A 21,644-nucleotide genomic window follows, 5' to 3' on the forward strand; every position below is an offset into this window, starting at 1 on the left:
GGCTAAGGAGCGGAATTCAAACAAAATAAAATCAATATCTACAAGCAAACTAGAACACTTAAATCCAGAAAAGACATTCGCTTAGAACCTAACCCATGCACAAGGAAAAACTTGATGGATCAGCATTCTCTTGCATAGCCGTAAAACTTTGGAACTCTCTCCCCAGAGAAATAAGAAGTATGAAGGACCATCTAAAATTCAGAAAACTACAAAAACACAGGCTTTTCAGCCCTGAATGGAATGAAAACGACTGAACGACAACCATGCACCTTGAAATGAACACACAAGAGAGAAGTTATTGGGAGTAAACCCGACTGGATTGGAGGGCAGGGGAGAAGAGAGGCATCTGACTGGTAAGGGTGGTTTCAGACCTGAAGTATTTCCATCCTGATAGAGGGCCAAAGGTGGAGACAGGGCAGGGAGATGTGTCCCATTTAATCGGACCACCGAGGGTGTGAAACTCATCACACATAAAGAAATACAGCTGGACGCAGCAACTAGGTAGCCCACGGACTGACCACAGGGCACAGGAAACACATTACTCCTGGAGTAACTCATGGGGGTGGTTATTGCTACACTCTAGAATGAACGACAGGGGAAACAATATGTATCACATTTAGTCAGAACAATGCGTGTAGGAAATGTACTGCCAATAACTAACCATACTAAAAACTCAACCTTCTGCAAACACGTCTCAAACTCAGAAGAAAACACAACAATACCTCTAGAGCACTGCAAACCGCACGTACTTCACAACACCACAATGAAACAAACTTCATACAATCTCACCCAATAGCACATGGCAGCCACCAACCAAAAAACACACCTGTGATCAGTGACCGGCATATCCACACTGGAGCTGCCAACAGCACATCACAGCTCTCTTGCTCTTTTTCCCGCTCAGTCCTACATACATACCCGCAACCCTCCTTGCATTACAGATCCGCCAGCACGCAGGGACACCATACAGGTGGCAACAGTACGTGATATAAGAACCTATCCAGTCATTCTTTCGAAAACATAGTTTCGAATGACAAAAGTTTCAAATACAAAGTTTCGAAGAAAAAAAAATTTGAATGCATTTTTTTTCATGTTTTTGGTTATATTTTAGTTTCGTATAGAAAATAAAGTTTGTTTTAAAAAGAAAACGGGGGGTTGGTGGGGGAACCCCCATTAAATATTTTTTTTTTTTTAAATGCATTCAAAACTTTTTTTTCAATGCTTTTGTGTCGAAACTTTTGTATTTCGAAAATGTAACTGTCGAAAAAATCACCATGAACCGTAGAAGAACCTTTAACATAACATAACATATTGCCACCTCAACATACGCCAAAACTCTCTTGTAGACATATAATAAGTTCTGCCTGAACACCAGGAAAACCATTATGCATACCTCTGACAAAGCACATACAGAACCAATAGCAGGCAACGGTAAACACAAGTCTGCGTCATAAAGCTGATCTAATATGACCATATGCTCTGCTCCCTCTAAGCCACGGCTAAAAGCACCTTTCTGAAGTTCAGGACCCGAACCACCAAAAATGCCATGTAAGTGGCAAATGCCACACTACAGCAAGATCCAATGACATAACACAACAAATCATCAACTTACAGTTTAATCACTGCATCGCTCCAGGCAGACAATAAAAAGGGCCGATCAGCCCATGTTTAAAAGTAACAAGGATATAAACACATTTTCAAAGTATGACACTTTTACTGTCTTTCTTTAAAAGCAAACATTTTGCTAATGGGATGTGGTCTAATGAAATAGGTTGAAGATTACGAATGAATCTTGGCAACCTTCCATGCCATTGTTTAGCTTGAATACACCATTGCTACGCTGCTGTGCTTAGAGACCCAACCTACCTCTCACAGATGATGCCCAATAAGGCAGAAACATGTCTGGGGTTGTGATTTGATTTAGCAGGTAGCCTGGGCTCCTCCTTTTGAGATGGTACCAAACCTGATACAGTCGCTCACCTTCTAAATGAACATGGCCTGCTGAAAATATGTGGCCCACAGAGTGGTCCAGAGCAATTGACTGTGATTGACATCTGATCATAACCTTCCAGCCATCGACCTTCACTTGTGCATGTGTCTTCCAGTTACAACATCACAATTGAATGACATTTTTCCATTACCATCTTTCAGTGATTCTCGACTAAGGATGACATGTGAAAATGCAAAGGGAAGCAGTGATGTGTGCCGCTATTAGTCCACATACAACTCAATAATGATGGTTTACCAACAAGATTTTGAAAGAAGTAGAAACAAAGCCATATATTGTGCTCTACACTCAAAACTGTGAAATTGCATCTTTAAGGCTGCAACATCAAGCTCTCTCAACTCTAGTGATTATTGTGTGGTAATCATGACTAAGCGTTAACAATGGTGTTCTACTCTCTATCATTGTCATCTAATATTAAGTCCAAGAAAACATTATTCCTTTTTTATGAAACCAGGGAACACACGGTCCAATTTCACTGCCGCTTCACGTGTTTTTACCTAGAAAGAAGGTGTTTTTAGTTGGTCAAAACAAAAGCATAGACTGTTGAAAATCTATGTATGGAATTAAAATATAATATTTTTATGAATCCTATTTAATCTGCCTTGAAACAAAGCAAAGACAAAATGAAATGTGTACCATCCATGGTAGTATAAATTATGTCATGAGAAATCATGTAATATGATGTACTTTTGCTTTTAAGAAGTCTTCGAGGCATAGTCATGTTTTGCAAAGGTCAATAGAACCCTACAATGGTATTTATGGTCAAACATGTTCCCACATGAGTTTATGTGTATATGTATTTTAACACAAGTATTTTAAGCAATGCTTTTGCATTGATTGAAATTAATTATGTTTTATATAATTTAATTTGTTTGACGTCCTTGCATAGAAGAATGCATTTTGTAGACACTACTGTTTGGTCAAAATGAATACACCCACATGTTATATAAAGATGCAATAAATTGCGATCTGTAATACATGTGTAACGTTGTGTTTGATGTTCCTATTGCACGTCGGATAAACTGTCACAACTCACTTGAAGTATAAAAATCACATGTCATAGCTAATTACAGGTAGATGGCGAATTCGCAATGTGCCCTGCCGGGCTTTATCACACAAGTATTGCATGTCGTGACTCATTGCTTTGTGAGCGAGAATGTTCATAGACCACCATTTGAGTGCTTGTTTGAATGGTCTCTTTTTAGTAGGGTCTGCTGAAGAAAAAAAATAATAACAGAGCATGGCAAAAGGATGTAGAGTGAGTTTATGTACAATGGAAATATAAGAACCAGACCAAACCCAGAAAAAAGGAAAATAAAATGTGAGACATGGAAACAAATATTACAGAATGATGAAAAGTAAAGAAACGGGAAGAGGCGGTCAAATAGGAGACAACAATATTTTAAAAAAGGGAATAGAGCAAGCGAAGGAGAAATAAATATATAGGAAAAAAGAGAAAGCTACATGAAGAGAAATGCAGAGGTATATGAAGATCACAGAAACACATATATTTCAAAAACATGAAGTAAAGATAAAACATTAACTCATGGGCAAGCCCTCACCGTGGCGAAAAACGATCCCATGCAAAATGGGTTTGATCGCTGGAGGACTTTGGCAGTCAGCACCAAACAGCTGAACGAATTGCAACCTGCTAGAAGAACAGTGGAGAGAAAGTGACAGGAGGAAGGGAACTGCAAAAAACATAAAAAGTCAGGGACTTGTTGGGTCAGCAGTTACGTCTGTGTAGCAACCATGTATAAGGAATAACACACCCGCAGTTGAATGTGAAGATGACGCAACTTGTCACCTTGGAGGTGTTTCACAATGTAGTAGCTTTCTGCATCTACAGCACATGTTCACATAATTCATCAATGACTTGAACATACTTCGGTTTACTTTAACTCCTGTGTTCTAATAATTAAGTTTTGTATAATACTTTTCAATTGTTATTATTATTATTATTATTATTATTATTATTATTATTATTATTATTATTATTATTATTATTTTCTATTATTCATTAATGTTTTTATGACCTTGATTTGTGTAATGTTATTTTATATGTAAAGGCTTAATTGGCTGTATACATATTAAATACATAAATACATAAATAATACTGTATGCAGGGTTTGAATCTGCTTTCTATTTACTGTTCCACATTATGCTGTGTCACACGCAAAGATACACCTGTCCTGGCAGATTTCTGTACCTTTTAGAGTCGTCTGCCAATGATTTTTACTGCCTTAATAGAATCCCGTGTAGCTACGGATTTCAAGAATGTATTTCATGTTGCCTGTTTTTCGATATCATAACAATGTGAGCAGATATTTTTGATAAGATGATATTACATCAAGGAACATTGTGTGTCTGCTTCTGGTCAGAGTCAAGCTGGACATATATTTTGGAGCGCAGATTACTAATGACATTTGAACCAATGCCCTTTGCAAAATACGGTACATGATGCAATGGTGATGTGTGAATGCATGTTTGGAAACATTGCATTTTAACATAGAATGAATGAAAAAAACGGGGTTGAATCAAAATACCGAAATATGTGCAAGGATGCCGATCGCCCATACTGATTATAGCAGGTGATTTATCGAATGGTATGTACCCGATAGCAAGGTTAGTTTAACGACGTCAAACAAAATCGTCTCTGCGTCTGTGACATAGCCGTACAAACAGGTCCAAAGTACCCTTCGTGGACATGAAAATGAAACCTAAACATCTGACGTAATTGCAGCACCCTTCTGCAACTATTATCGTTATTGCTAATAGTTCGGTAGCCACTGGTCGGCCTTCATTGAGTTTACCCGAGTGGACACATCAACGCGTCAGTTACACGCTGTGAACATTGTCTATGCGATTACACGTGAGATCTGAAGAAAGATTGCAAGTACACGCGTATCTTTCAGTGTGCGATGTCAACATGCCTGTCACAAGCAAGCCATTGGATGTGGTACTCACCGGTACACACAAAAGATGTGTTTCGATGTTCTCAAATTACTAAAATGTGTTCATACACAGTACTGAATAATGAAACCCATTGCTCGCAAGCAAGGGCATGTTAACATGTCTTCAGTGTTCTGTGCAACATATAGCATCAGAAACATTGGAACACGATCTATTCATGTCAATACACACAGCCAGCTCACAAACGGCACATTGAGGTTTTCATATTAATTAATGCAATTCACCATGCGATGGTGATCTGGGATGCCTCGCGAAGCGAGCAATTTGCAATTAGACACGGTTTGTTTTATTGCAATGACCCTTGCCAATGCAGAGCATATCTTTACTGAATGCCCACAACTGCATTTGTATCCTAAAGCTCCTGTAGCGCTCAATCTCTGCATACATGCGTAGCTGATCTAAGGGTTTTGCTTTATTTCGGAAAACATACAAAATCAAATACATTTAACATATAAACAAATGCCATATTTATACAGTATAGGAACAGTCGCCAACTCGAAAAGAAAAGATCGACATTCCAATAGTTTGCCAGGCATCTCTGCCCCCTTTATTGAAAAAAAGAATGTTTGCAAAGGACATATTTGTGTAAATCAGGAAGTGCCATTAAAACACTGAAAGGGAGAGCAGAGAATGCAAAAGGGGAAGAACAAGAGGGGTGGGGAAGGGGGGCGACAAGTTAGAGGGTTGAAACACCCCACTTTCAATAAAGTGCAGACAAGTAATGCTCCTGAATAGAGCAATTAAATGAAGCCCCAATATACCCATTTTCAATAAATTCACTCCGAATTTATGGCATATATCCTGCAAAGTCATCTCAGAATGGAGACATGTTTTACAAATAGTGCATTCATGTGTATGACAACTGAACATAGCCGAATGTGTTTCTGAAAGAATGCAAAATCGAAACGTGAGAATAACCTTTATCAAGCAATGATGTTGGCCCTCATTTAAATCTGCAAAAACAGTCACTTAACGTAGTTTACATTTCCACATTTCTCAATTCACTCCATGGGGTGTGCTGCAAAACATGTAAATTCAAGGGAGTGCATGCCACACCCGCGCAGAGTCGGCAATTCGTGTACATGTCATTCAAATCCAGCACGCTCACAACACCACTGAAAAAAGAATGCTGGCAAAGGGAATATTTGCATATCAGAACAGAGCATACACAAGTAAAAAAAAAGGTGGAAAGGAAGGGGGAAGAGAGGGGAAAAGGGTGGAAGCAAGGGGGAGTGGAAGCGACGCGGATGAGGAATGCAGCGAAAACTCCTTTTAAAAGAAGGGCAGACAAATAACTCAAAAACGTAAAAAACAAAAAAAATGAAGGACAAATATATCAAATTCTCGTTAAAAAGCACATCAAACCCAAGACATATAACTGGCCAAAAACGGACCTAGTATGAGACCTCCACAGCATTTGATGTATGGAAAATGAGTCGTAGATTTTATGAAAAGCCAGCAAGCTGCTGGTTTAATAGAAAGGATGCTCCAATTAATATGTTCCGAATAAAGCGTCTCATTGAAACGTGCTTTCGTGAATCATGCTCTAGGCCTTACGTGTTCATTCTTCGTCTAAAATAAATGTCACACCGGGCTATCATTGGCTGCCATAAGAGGGTCCTTCACGTAGCAGATATAATTGATATGAGATCAATCAACATTCATGTTTACATTTCATTTAAGCCAATGCACGTGATCTCTATTATCATTATAAACTGGAGATATTGTCCTGATGTTTCTGCATGTTTTCAGTGCTACAGTGGCTGGACTATATATTTATTGATGTTTGATTGTTGTTTTGTACTACTGTTATTGCGGACGCCGAAATAAAGTATTTTTGATTGATTGATTGACTGGTAAATTGAAGATATATTGGGCATGTCAAGACTTAATTAGAATGAAAGGGCTTAACTTTTAGAACCATCGTTAAACAGGGGAAATGTGTAATCTCACGATGGATCACCCACCCCTTTTAACATGTGATAAAACAACGACTTGCGACAATTGCCTAGAAGGATTGAAACATGTTTTTACAGATTTACAGAACCGAAACTTCAATGGGAGAACACATGCCCTTCTCCAACAAATACATTAAGACTGGGTGCACCTTCCACTCCTTAACATACACCCCTGCCCTAGTCCTTTGCATTGCGCATCCACTGCCATTAGCCCTCTGCACCCTACAGCCCCGTGCCCATCCAGATGTGCCTTTAATAGTGTAGCGTTGAACATCTAGCCATACTAGTGTTTACTCTATGCCCTGTTGTGGAGGGTGCTGCTGCTTCACAGCTAGGCTCGCACTACACAACCCAGACCACACATACACCTAGACATACATTTGTTTTATTTTCCAATTTTCAAATAATGTATGGCGGGGGTTCTTCAACATGTATTACACACGCTGAAGTGGGTTTCATGTCATACAGAATGCACGGATAAAAAGTTATGTGGTATTAAATTTGAACAATAACCGCCTTGTAATATTTTTTATTGGTAAATGTTCAGACAGTGTTGGACCATTTTCAAACTCTAAATGCACAAGAAGCATTATAAGTGCTGAGTCTCTCACTGGCATCATCCACGGGTGGATTCATCGATTGCCCTGGAAACATCACCCTTTGTTTTGGCTCAATAGAAATGCTACTAAAAAGGTATGTTCACAGGAAGTCTACATTAAAAAAAAGCGAAAACATATGTTTTGTCATTTTTGAATTTGTCCTTGGTTCTTCGTAGATAAATATTGCTGGCGTGTGTTCCATGACACGGGGTTGTTCTCTGAATATGAATGTCTTTGTTCGTAAAAAACGTACTTGTGAACTAAACACTTCAACAAACACTTCAATGAGCGATTATGGGATGTGTTTTAATGGAAAATCATAACCAGTGAGAGCTGACGGGCCTGATTTACAAACATGTTTTAACACGTGAAAGTCCCATTGAAGTCCTACGAAGACATGTTTGTAAATCCGGCCCTTAGTACCAGTGCTCCTTGTATCACCCCAAAATAGGCACATCACATAGTTGAGACAAGAGATTATGAAAATCACATCTCCCGTATTAAACAACGCTTTATTTATTAGTGGTCAGATCCTAAGGTGTATGCTAAACTAAAAAGTGCATTTGCCCAAATATGCAGAACACAATTGTTGCAATGTCAATGTTAGTAAACTGTGTTAAGAACAGAAACACACGTCACTGCCATTCTTTTTTTTTTTTACCCTTAATGAACGTTCTTTCATGTCCGGTGAGGAAGGTACAGAGTAGAAAACAATTTCTGCCAATGTTCGAAATAGCCATTCATTCTTATTCTGTAATGTGGAAACCCTGTTTTATTACAATCAACAATACATTTAAAATGCGTACATGAAAGCAGTATTGTGATGATTAGTATGGCTATTTGAATGATTTATTTTAGCTTCCATCAATGTGTCAAACATTAGGGAAACCTCTGGCCAGCTGCAGGGTTTTCACGATGGTGCGGCGTGCCCTGCAGAAGCAGCTAGACTGACCATGCGCAATCATTTCTGATGGATTTTAATTTATTTGCCAAACACCTCTGATGATGAATGTGTTAGGCAAATTAATTCTAATACCCCTTTACAGAACGTATGCTTTGCCACTTAAACAGATTTATTTTGTATGCCTACTCGTTCAATTCTTTCTTGTTTTGGACATTCTTTCGTATTGGTTTACATGTTCATTTCACTAGTTCAGACATGGGCAAGGTATTTCCCCATACTGCCTCTTTATTCTCTCTGCTCCTTCCATCTTTTCTGTTCACCCTCCCCTGAACCTCATCATTTTTTACTCCTATCCTTTTACTTCTATTTGTCCATGCTGCTTCTCCTTTTCTGCTTTCCTTTATTGTTCTTGTTAGCAACTACGTTCTGTTTCGCTGTTTGTACAATTTAATTAAATTGGACTGTTGAGTTATAGATATTATTGAGAGGTTTTACAACAAGATGTTTCACTGAAATTAAAATGTTCTTGTAAAACACCAGCATGGGTATCATTGGATGTGAAATGGTAGACATAATGATAATCGGACACACTTTTAACCTCTTCCAACCTTGCCATAGAGTGACTATTAATATTCCAAATATGAGCCCATTGTCTGGAGAATCAACTATGATATTTGTTTATTTATTGGTTATTTATATGGCGCGTATACAACAAGAGAGTGTTTCAAAGCACCACAAGGCAAAGGAAGGGAACAAGGGAGCAAATTCAATGGAAATCAAAATGAATACATAAGAAACAAACAGCAGTCCTACTAGGCTTTGTGACATTCAGAATATGCAAGTGCAGAGAAAAAGAAGGGGGTTAATGGGGTGGTGTGTAAGTGCTAAAGGGTACACCAGGGTGAGGGATATGCCAGCACATCGGGTTCAAAATGTATCTCTTAAACAGTGAAGGAGATTTAGGGACCGATTCATGGAACCTTTAGCATGGTGCAAAGTGACTTTGCACTGCCAACAAACAGCCTAATTCATAGAGCGGTGCAAAGTGTATTTGTGCAGTGCAAAGTGACTTTGCACCACTTTTGCACTAGTGCAAATTAACTTTGCAATGCAAATATACACTTTGCACAGCTCTGTGAGTCAGGGTGTTTGTAGGCAGTGCAAAGTGACTTTGCACCTGGGCAAAGTCACTTTGCATCACACTAAAAGTTTCATGAATCGGGCCATTTAGTTCGTCTAATCAGCCAATTTCTTACATAGTCCCTTTCTTGTACTGGCAGCTAATTGACAGGTGTAGACCAGCCAACTTCTCTTAAGTAGATTCTGCAAATGAGTGAAGCAAACCAGCCCAATGGCCACAGCAGGATTGGGGCTATGACCCTAAGAACCGTTCCTAAAATTGGCCCAGCTTCTGAAATATATACAAAATAACAAATAAATAAAAAAAACACATTGGAGAACTTAATAATGTTTAACACTGCATCAGACTATCAAACGCTAGTCCAAAAGGGTGCCCAGAGAATGTTGTTATAGTTATGGATTATTTACAGCGTTTCCACTGATCACTCTTCGATGTAGCAAAGTTGCCCTAAGGGCCACAGATATGGACGACATAAGTGCCTAACCTGCGCAGCTTCTATTCTCAAGTTACTCTTCAGGGGTGATGTCGTGCAGACAGAATAAGAGCTGGCAGTTTGGGACAGACTGGCCATTTTCGGGGAAAAATCAATCCTGGTTTTCAAATGTTTTTTTTTTCTTCTTCCCCACAAAATAATGCCACAAAAGCTGAAATCCAATTCTTTGGAAGGCTGCTCCAAACAGTTGCCATTCTTTAATATGGTTCTATTTCATAATGATAGTTTCTATAATGCCTGGGTCAAAAACACCACAGGTACAAGCCGCTTTTGATCAATTTGATTTGATTCAGAGTTTTGTAGAAGATTGTGGAGGATGAAAAGCACAGCAAAATAAATTGTCAGTAAGCACACTAGAGTGAAAGCCACAATATGGGAACCAACAAGCGTTTTTCAAGCAAATTACATAACTAGATCTCTTGTACTGCTTTAGTAATTACTGCAATCTTTGAAATCCTTTGTATGTAGACCAGGAGGGAATTCAAAGTTTTGGTAGATTTATTTGTTTATTTGAATTTAGCGCTGGCCATATGCAGAGGGTCTTGGAGTGCCTTACATGGTTCAAATATTGAAAATGTGGGAGTTGAAAAAAGAAGTTAAAACATGTTATCTGGGAAGGATAGGAAGATTTGGATAGACAAGGAATAGCAGTGGAGGAAGGTAGGGTTATGTGTGTGGAAACAGGTTTGTTTTGAAGCCCTTTCTGAAAGTGGCGATGGAGGATGCAGTGCATATGTGGAGAGGTAAGGTGTTCCATGCACTGGGTGCCGAGTGGGTAAATGCTTGTTTTTGAGTGCATGTGAGTTTGAAGATTGGAATGTTGGTTGGCTTGATTGGTGTTTGTGTGGGTTAGGGATTGAGTTTATCATGAAGGTACGATGGAGTTTTGAGGCGGATGGCTTTGAATACAATGCAGAGATCTTTCAATGCAATTCTTTGAGGTATGGGGAGTCAGCGGACATGGGCAAGAGCAGGGTAGATGTGTGTTTATTTGGGTAGGTGGAGGATGAGTCTGGCTGCTGCGTTTCGTATGGCTTGCAAGGGAGCCAGGGTGCTGTTGGAAAGTCCAGTCTGGAGAGCATTTCCATAGTCTAGATTAAAGAGAACCAGTGTTTTAACTGAGGTGCAGAAGTCATCATGAGGAAGGATATGTCAGATTTTGCTTAGGAAGTCTAGTTGTAGATTGCATGTTTTGGTTACAGTGGCTATGTGGTGTGTGAATGAAAGGTGTGGGGTGATGGTGAAGCCAAGGGATTTACAAGGTGTGGAGAGGGTTATGTGTGGGAAGTCCGTTGTGAGTTCTTAGATCCAGGGTGTGAGGTTCGGTTTGTGCCTTGTGGGCAGATGAGGAGGTATTCTGTTTTGGAAGGGTTGAGTTTCAGGAAGTGGATGACCATCCATTCAGTGATGGTAGAGAGACAGGTTTTAAGGGTATGGAGTTGTGAAGGGGGTGAAATTTGGAAGTATATTTGTGTGTCATCCACACATTTGTGGAAATGAAAATTGTGTTTGTTAACGATGTGTCCAAGAAATACAACCTATAGGTTAAAGAGGAGTGAAGAGCTTTGTGGGACCCCATACTTGACAGGGGTGTGGTCTGAATAATAAGAGGGCATGGAGACAAAGTGTGTCCTTTCACTGAGAAAGGAGGTGAACCAGTCGAGCACAGTGCCAGAGAGATTAATCAATCTGTGGAATAGGATGTCTAGTAGAATGGTGTGGCTGATGGAGTCAAAGGGTGAAGAGCAGTTGAGGAGAATGAGTAGTGCTGTGACTCCTTGTCTGTGATGCTGTGGATGTCATCGAGGATGTGGAGCGTAGCAGTCTCAGCCCTGTATCCTGGCCGAAAGCCAAATTGGAAGGGTTTGAGTAGGTTGTTTGTGGTGATGTGTTGTTGCAGTTGGGTAGTTCATGATTCTGGTGAGGCGGGGTAGGATAGTACTGGTGCTGTGCGGTGAAATATAGCTCCTGAATGCTAGAAATCAAGAGGCCAGAGTCATTTGTAAATGCCCACTGAACTATAAGACCAGCACAGAAATGGTGATGTCTGACATGAGGACTATTCAACCAAAAGCAGAACTGAGCAAAGAAAGTGGGTGAATTTCAAACGTGTGAAGATATACGCAATGCATTTCAGCAAGCAAAAGAAAGACATGTGACTGGCAATGGCATTTCATTCATTCCATGCGGAGCTGCACTATTACTTAAGAGACAGCTGTGCGTACAATAACTTCAATGTGATACCAGATTGTGCTCCAGACATCTAAAGTGAAACGGAGCTCATTGCAATTTACAAGAAATAAAAGAATTTCCTTTTTTATTTCTCCTCATTCAAATGACAGTATGCAGAGAGAAGTGCTGGCTGGACTTTCAAAGTTTGAACGTGGTTTTCTCATATAACTACCCTATACACACGGACAATCCAGAAGTGATACTCATGTATTTTGAAACTGTGAACTTCAAATATTACATATGGATAAGGCCCAGGTGCCTTAGAAGATGCTGTGTAAAATGCAATTGTGTGTGAGTATAAAAGCCATTTGCTTGCAGGGTACATGAGCCAGTCATTTCTTAACCTCCAAGACCTTTCCTCTGCTGCTCTGAAGACATGGGTCTGGTTGTAAACTATCAATCAAAGCTATTACTTAAATATATAGAAAGAACTAGATTGCTTAGATTGAACCCACAGTGAAAAACAGATAAGGCCATGCATGTTCTTGCAGCAGAAGTGACCTTGAAGTCACATTTCCCATAAAAGGTCCATTATTGTTGCTTTGAGGGTTTCGGAGGCCTTGAAGAGGGATAGGATAAGGTCAAAATGAGCCAGCCTCTGCCTAGTCACATGTTTAAGGATAAATGAAACTTAGAGGGACACGGGTGGGGGCTAGAGCGAGGCCTGTGAAGCTGGGGTTTTATTAATAGAAAAATACATTGTATTGCATAAAAAGGGCAGTGTAGAAGCTACAACAGTCATTTCACACTTTCATTAAAAGTGACAGTCACCCTGGTTGAACCATGCTAAAACAAGTTCTGTGTGATAAACATAACTAAAGATATTAATGAAAATTTGATTTGGGCCTTCCCTTGATTCCAAGAGATTTGAAAGTTGGTGTGGGGGTGAACAGTAACATGAGCGTTATGAAGGGACATATTTCTCATTGATACGGCTCCTGAATAATTGAAGAAAAAACAAATCTCTGCATAGGAAGGGCATGCTGACTTCAAACTAGCTTTATCTGATTTGCCTTAAAATGTAGTCCTTAAAAATATATCCATACATGTAAATATCTGAACATTTAGGGTACCTGCCATGTTAATAGATTTTTGTGAGTTTTAAAACATGATGACAATTTTGTGACATAATTTTCCCTATAAGTAGAACAGTTTGCATTAGAACTGGGCTGTTTGGTCACTTATTGCAGGAGGCAACCTGCTGCTGAACTCTTGTAAGAATAATCCCAGCAGAGAGGCCTACATCTTGCAGTGGAGACAGCAACCAGGAGACATAGAAGCTGACTGGAACCCCTTAGAGGATTCAAAGGAGACAATCCTTGACTGACCCTTGCTGTCCCAGCGGTGCCCTGCTGTTCCCTGATACCTATTCCAAGGCCTCTCCCGTAAGTAAAACTATCCCCAAAGTCATATATTGTGTATGCCCTAAATTTTGCAAGCATTGTTCCAGTTATTTCCTCATAGCAAAATATCCTCTTTGTTTCTGTAGATCCATAGCCTATTTAATTAAAGTAAATCAATTCATTCCCCTATTGAAATCACTGGATATGTTTGTTGGCATTCAAAACCAACAAGCTCTTCACAGTGTGTTGTGAGCCGGTATAGACATAAAGATCTGCCAAAAGAATTTATCCCAAAGCCTGTTTCGACGTGAGTGTGCAGGGTGCAAAACGAAACTCCCCATTGATCCCCTTCATTTTAAATCAGAAGTGGGAAGCCTGGTAGTGCCCTTGCATGTGCAGGGTAAAGAACGAAATGGACCCCTTGTTCCCATTGTGCTCTCACCAAAACCACAAAGCCCTGCCTGGTCTTTTTAGGTGTGGCAAAATAAATTCCCATTGCTTTTCTTTCCCTCATATTGCATCTGTGATTAGAATACCAAAAACCTTTTTTTACCATTTTGTTCCCACTCTCTGCCACTGGCTTTCAATTCAGATGGGTCAAGTCTAATTGATGTTTGGCGGGTGAGGGTTTCTGGGAGAAACGTGCCATAACCAAATCAGCAATCACGGTGTGTCTTGAATTGTTCATTTCTGTATTGGTGTGTGACTTTAAAATAAATAATTGTGACTATATATATCAGTGTCATCTCTGTGTTGGTGCTTTTGCAGAAGTGATTTTTGTTCTTGTGTTGCCACAGCATTGGTGGCTGATGTTATTCTGGTTGTAAAACTTGGTTTCAATAAATACATTTAAAAATATATCCTTACTACACACCGGCCTGGCTCTTAGTCCATATGGAACCGGGTACTTGATGGGGTTGGGTGCGAGACGGGTTGGAGGCCTTACCAAATTGAACCTTAACAAAAACGAATAGTGCTTTGTTGTGCACCACATTCATTGAGGGGAAAGGAACTTCCTGAGTTGAGTGCAGTCATTTTCAGGGAGCATGGGGTCGAGAGATGTTTTTTTGAGGAGGGGTGAGATTTGTCATGTTTTGAGTGCAGCGGGATAGTACCATTTGAGGGACAGGAGTTGATGATGTTGAACCAGTGGGGAGCGAGGGTGGTGCTGCAATTGGATGCAGCTTGTGGTGGGCATGCATCATCCAGGAAGTGTGCATGCTTTGTTTTGTGAGGGTGATATGGGTGTTGTGTCAATGGGGTCGAAGGTGTCCCATTGGTTGGAATGTTTGGGAGTGGGGGCTCTGAGTGGGAGAGCTAAGGGACGGGCTCTCCTGATGTATATTTTGGAGTTGAAGTAGTTCATGAGGGAGTTGCACACTGTAGTGGATGGGGGTGCAGAAGGTGTGAATGGTGGTCTAGAGATGGATTTGGCGATGTTGAATAGTTTCTGGGTACGCTTGGTGGCGGATTGGAGATCTTGGATGTAATGGGTGGCTTTGGCATTGCATATGGCAGTTTTATATTTGTTGCAGCAGTTTCTCAGCGAAGTCTTGATGGAGGAACATGGGTTCATTTGCCAGCCACTTTCTATACACCTGGGTTCCTGCTTGATAGAGAGAAGGGAACTGTTGGTGGTTGTGTTTTTTTGTAATTTGAGTGGTGCAAATTTGTCGAGTTCCTATGGGATGATGGTGTTGTATTGCTGGAGTAGGATGGAGGGATGTGCATGTTGGGGCAGTGGTATGAGTGGAGCTAAGGCTATGCTGCAATGTGCCTGGTTTGTCTGGCTGGTGAGGGGGATGTGTGGCAAGTGGTGGAATTTTGTGTGGTAGTGTGAGCATAAGGGGATAGCAAAGTGGTGTGCCTAATGGAATTACCACAATAAATCATGTCCGGGCCAAATAACCGAGACAGACTCAAGGAATATGGCATAGAGACTTTTTAAATGTTAGTATCATCATTGGATGCCCCTTATCTGGTAGGTATGTTTTGAAATACCTCTAACTATGTAAAATAGAGATAATGGGCCTGATCATGAGTAGGGGGGTATCCCGGCTTGTACCGCCCAACTTTATTAGCGTTTAATGCCCATCCGTCTGGTGGGATTACCGCCAGATCATGGGTTGGGCACTGACTGTAAGTGCCCATTCCCCATTATGTCCATTGGACCCAATGGGGAATTTTAAGTGCAATTATCATGCTGTAATACCGCTGTCGGTAATTACACCCAAAATGGGAATTTTCTCAGCAGGTTTACCCCCAGCACTTAGCTAGGGGTAAACACGCCAGACTCGTGATAGGGCCAGACCTTAAATGCGGTGGTAACACTGTTAGCACCATTTTTAAGGGCTAACACCAGGGCTTTAAGTGGGCTGGGGCCTGCCGGGGCTGGGCCCCGGCAGGCTCCGAAATTTCGTTTTGAGGCGGGGCCCTGCCGGGGCCCACTAATCTCCCCTGGCACCCCGGCCACAACACGAAAAGGCTTTTTTTTCTACAGCCTGAAGCTCTCGCTCATGAGCGAGAGCTTCAGGCTTCAGAAAAAAATGCCTTTTAGCTATAATGGTGGCGCCGCACCTGCGAGGCATCCCTTTAATCAAGTGATGCACGTGGGCCGGCGCCACCATTATGGAGAAAACGTGAGGCCGCTGGAAGCAGAGGCCTTGCTTTCTAAATACTGAAGCTCCCGCAGATTCGCAGGAGTTTCAGTCTTTAGGAAAAAGGCCTCTGCTTCAGATGGCCTCACCCTTTCAGCCTTAATGGTGACGCTGCCCCTCCCCAGCTGTAGAGGGGCAGCATCACCATTAAGGATGAATAGGCGAGGCGCTGTCCCCTGCCAGGCAAGCCTATACAAAATAAATGCAGAGATCAGCACCCTCTCCCCCATTGGGGAGAGGGTGCTAATCTCTACAAAAGGCTGCCTGGCAGGGGTGCCAGTAGCCCATTGAGCCAGGGCTCGTCAAGGGGGCGTGGCCTAACGGGCCATGAAGACCCCCGTTGTTAGGCCATGCCCCCTCGATGAGCCCCGGCTCGATTTGTAGTGCCACTTAAGGCACTGGCTAACGCCCAATTCGTGATTGGTCCCAATAACTTAATAACAGCAGTGGATTGGTGAGTGCAACAACATATAGTCAATCATTACATAGGCCCTCATGATTGGTTGGCACCCTCTTTGAAACCTTGGACATTCAGCTCGTTAGCAGCACGTAAACAACGAAACACAGGTGCAAGGGAATGTCAGGCAACTGCCTTTTTTAGATAATTAGCCTACCGTCTCTCATCAGTTAGGCCTTAATCCAAGAATCTTCTTTTGTATTTGACCTTGCTGCATATCGTCTTCCTTGAAACTTTAAAGGGAGTGAAGGTACATTGCTATTTTTGTCTGGATCTTTATGAATAGGCCTTGTCGTCAGGTCTTATACCATGTGTGAGGATACCATGATTTTGGCCCTTTTATCCTTCTATTTAGTGCTATTTGATTAAATTATATTAGATGCTATTACTCCTCTTGGCCTCTGGAGACTTGGTTGCTCCATCCTGCATGTGCTTTCCGCATCTTTATTGTACAATACTTGGGCACTCACAACTATTCACTCCTTTACTTAATCTAAGAGAAATATGTCCTACGCACATGGCTTATCCTCTTCGACTCCTTTCGAGCCATGTAGTTACTCTTGCTGTGGCATACTTGATTCTGAGACAAAAATATATCCTTTGTACTTGCACAAATTTGTATTTCAGTGCCTATCAGCACTGCAACCTTGGTTTCCCTTCTGAAAGCGTCTTGCTTACTATTATAAGATGTTGACATCCATTTTCTCAACATGGCTATTTTACTTGTGTTTTCTTTTCTACTTTAGGAAGCTTTTATGTTGTCCTATCTACCTTGCATTTCTACGTATATATACCTATCACATCTCTTGTCACTTATCTTCTTAATGTTTGTGGTTTTCCTTTTTATTCGCATCTATGTTTACTTTGTTGCTTCAATTATATCTTTATTATTTAGATATCCTTACATAGATTTCTGTGCATCCATGTACCTTCTCCTTTTAGTGATGTCACTTTTCATCTGTCAGATTTTACAATTCTTCTATATCCAGTGGTGTCTGCAGACTTATATCTACCTCATCAATTCAAGGGTATGGTTGTCTGAGCGCATAACGTCTCTCATATTTTCAATGTGCTATTGGGATAATACCAGGTGTCATGCACAGTCTTTTCTTGCTGTTCTTACAGTATGACAGAGGTGAGGGAGTGGGCTCTATTAATGACGTGTACATCTGCCTATCTACAGTGGGAAGATCACAATATCCAGATTCGATTATCCACAGAGAAAATGTTTTTGCTTGTGATCAAAAGTTCCAGAGTGTTGCTAGAAATGTCTTTGGAATAGGTGATGAGTTATGTGAGATCATAATGGGTGAGTTTAGCAAGGATAGTCTTTAGTATGGGATTGTTGTCTGGAAGGGAACTACAAGGGTCGAAATCACCAAGGTAGATGTTGTTGTAGGGGAGTTGTGGTTGTTAGTAGTGAAGTCAGTCCAATTCGTGTGGAAGTTGGGATTGTGTGTAAGAGGGCGGAACAATGAGGTGGAGAAAGGTGGGGTGTGGCTGTGATGGAGGGGACCAAGTGAGATAGAGTGCTCCAAAGGATGTGTATGGTGGTGCGTGGGATTGCTAAGAGTGAATGTGTCTTTATATATGATGACAATGTCACTACCTTGTTTGTGTGGGCGTTATCACTGGTCGATAAGTTAGCGCGGGGGATGCATTGCAGGGGTAATAGGTGTGTGTTGGGGTTTGAGCCATGTCATTTGTGGAATGTGTGAGCAGGTGCAGACTGGCAGATGAGAAGAATGCAGGTATATGCAATTCGTTTTTTTAGTGGAGTGTTCTGTTGGATCTGAATGTTGAGTGTGTTTGCTGTAGCCAAGGCCTTTCTGTGGCAACCCATGGCAAACAGGGGCTAATAGGGAACACAGAATGAAATGGAGAAGGATTTAGTAGCAACCCTTAGCTCTGTCTTCCTTTGCTCTGGACACCCGGGCGAATGGATGCCCAAAGGACAGTGCTTATATACCCAAAGTAACCTGAAAGTAATTTTGTCAGCGGTCAGGTGGGCAGTCTCTAGATTGAACCTGGATCCTTCTTATGGGTTCCCTGACCTATGCAGGCAGCCTCAAGCAGATGGAAAGAGGGCTTCTGGAGGTGTTGAGGTGAGCTACCTGTTGATCCCAGCCCAGATGAAGCACCTTTGGAGGGGGAAATACATTCCGAAGATGGCAGAAGATGGCAGTTTTGGGGTCAGAGGTCATGGGGCAGTCCCTAGATCTATCATGGATGCTTATTGCTGCTCCCCTGACCTCTGCAGGCAGCCTCAGGTAGATAGAACTCTGTGTAAATTGCACAGAAAAACTGTCTGTTCTACCTGTCTGTCCCCTCTAGTTTTAAATATAATGTCTGGTATCATTAGAAGCAAGATGCCAGAGGATCAGAGTTGTGTGGATGAAAGCTAGGTTAAGACCTTTGTGGCAGGATGTTGTGCAAACATTCAAAAACCTGGCAACACATTCTGGCTGAAATTCACGTTTCCACGTGCATCCAATGAAGCCAAAGCTGATACAAAGAGACAGAGAACCTGATTCACCAAAAAAACACTAAGTCTGTGCAAAGTTAATGCGCATGGGCTAAGATTTTATGGCGCAAACACATTGGTGGAGAGATGATTCACAGAAGTAATGCCACACAGAAACCAACAGCGCAAAGGCAAAACTGTTGCACTTGGCATGCCTATGACACTACCCCCAGCACAGAACAAGATAGCCCAAGGGCACAGCATTGCACTAGGATGGGAAGTTCTAAATAGGAGATTGCGAGGCTCTATCACATAGAAGAATTGGTCGGATTGCTTAGCTACATTACTTCCACTCCTACCCTTGCACATCACTGTACTTATACCATCAAGGTGCTCCCTCACAATCATGCAACCCAAAGCCACATGACTGACCTCCACACCCAATGCACCCAAGCATACTCTTCACAGTACTAACACTATCAAGGTGCACACTCACAATCAGGCACCCCTAAGGCATGCAACCCCTACCCACACTCTTCCTCCTCATAGAGCTTACACAGGTGTAGGATAAAATGTCAAATGTCTGAGTGATGGCTTTTTGAATCAGCTTTGCTCAGAGTATCTTGCTGATCATCCAGGCAACCTTTGTAGGCCTCCTCCACTTCCAGCAAAAACAAAGATGTGATGGCTGGAAGGTTTAGAATTAATCTTAAACCTCTGGTAATTGCCTGGCAAGCCATTACAGAAAGGGGGAAAACCATATACAAATCAGGCTTGTTCCCATCCACAATGCGGCAGTCCAGCCTGAACCACTAGGTCACATCCCTGCTGAATGAGACCACTCCCAGGGCATTTGTTTGCACCCACTTTGCCTCCTCATAGTGCTTATACTATGATGGTGCTCACTCACAATCAAGCAACTCCAATCCACATGGCCCCTACACCCACTCCTCCTCCTCACAGTATTTACACTCTCAAGGGGCACCCTGCTATTTATGCACAACTAAGCCACATAACCCCTCACCCACTCTTCCTCCTCATAGTACTTACACTATCAAGGTGCACCCTAATAATCATGCACCCCCAAGCTACACAATCTCTACGCCCATTCTTCCTCTTCTCAACACTTAAACTATCAAAGAAAACCCTGACAATCGTGCACTCCCAAGCTACACATACTGTACACCCACTCTTCCTCCTTATAATATTTACATTAGGTGTAGGACGAAATGTAAAAAGTCTGAGTGGTGGCCTTTTGAATCAGGTTGGCTCAGAGGATCGTGACAAACATCCAGACTACCTTTGTAGGCCTCCTTCACTGCCAGGGCATTTGTCTACACCCATATCTGGACAACAGCTTAATGAATGCCCCCTTGTTATTCCCTTGCACTCAGAAACACAATTGTGTGCATACTTCTGTACCATTGAAGAGGGATTCTGGGGGGTCTCGAGAATGCCCCTCCACCCTCCGAAGTTCACAACGAGACAAAAGGCATAAAATGCTTGCTGCCACCAATCTTATTTTGGACTGATCCCGATTGCATCAATGATTGATAAGTAAACTGAAAGGTATCCTCTCAGCCAGCCATACATACTGAATACAATGCAAATCTTTCCATGTGTGGGAGAAGAGCCTGTGATCGTGGACAGAGATTCCTACATGGACAGCCTTGATTAAGCACCAATAAGCCATGGTATTAACGTCATTGGTGGCACCATGACATAGCAGCGTTAGACATGAAGCACACTCACAGTCTTGCACTTAATCACACAAATACACATATACATGCAGAACATAAGTGCATAGTTCTTTAGCTAGTGGACAGATACACAGACATACTGTCAATGATTTTATTATTTTTACCATTAGCCAAATGCTGTAATGCAGAACCACAAAGCACAAGAGATCCAGAGCAAGCTTTCTGATGCTTAAAGCCAATAGCCACGTGAACATGCAGGAGTGCATATGGAGGCTGATCGAACCACCAATAGCTAATCTGTAGAGCGCATAGTATGTCATGGACAATGTATAAACCATATTGCAAGGTTTTAGGAAATTTACAGCAGGCCTCAAGCCACCGAGCATGAGATGAGGAGAAGCTGATTTAGGCTGCAGAGAGAGAAAGATGTGCAAATCTAGGCTCATAGCCAAGGTCAGAGGTACCAGGACACACTCCAATCTCTAGATGACAATGGGACCAGCTGCAGAAAAACAGAATACATCCTCATAATTACAAGCTGCAGTGCTACATTTTGTGGTCTCTAAACAGGTGGTACAGCCAAGCAAGACAATAGGCAGTCATCTGTGGTGGGAAAGAGGAGCGGTCCCAGCAAGCCAGACCAAGACTGCAACAAGTGTTGTGACGTAAGGAGATTATTCTCATAGGAAAAGGTGGTAGACAAAAGTTACAATGC

This window comes from Ambystoma mexicanum, chromosome 7p (genome assembly GCF_040938575.1).
Source record: "Ambystoma mexicanum isolate Mex_15411 chromosome 7p, UKY_AmexF1_1, whole genome shotgun sequence".
Lineage (NCBI taxonomy): Eukaryota > Metazoa > Chordata > Amphibia > Caudata > Ambystomatidae > Ambystoma > Ambystoma mexicanum.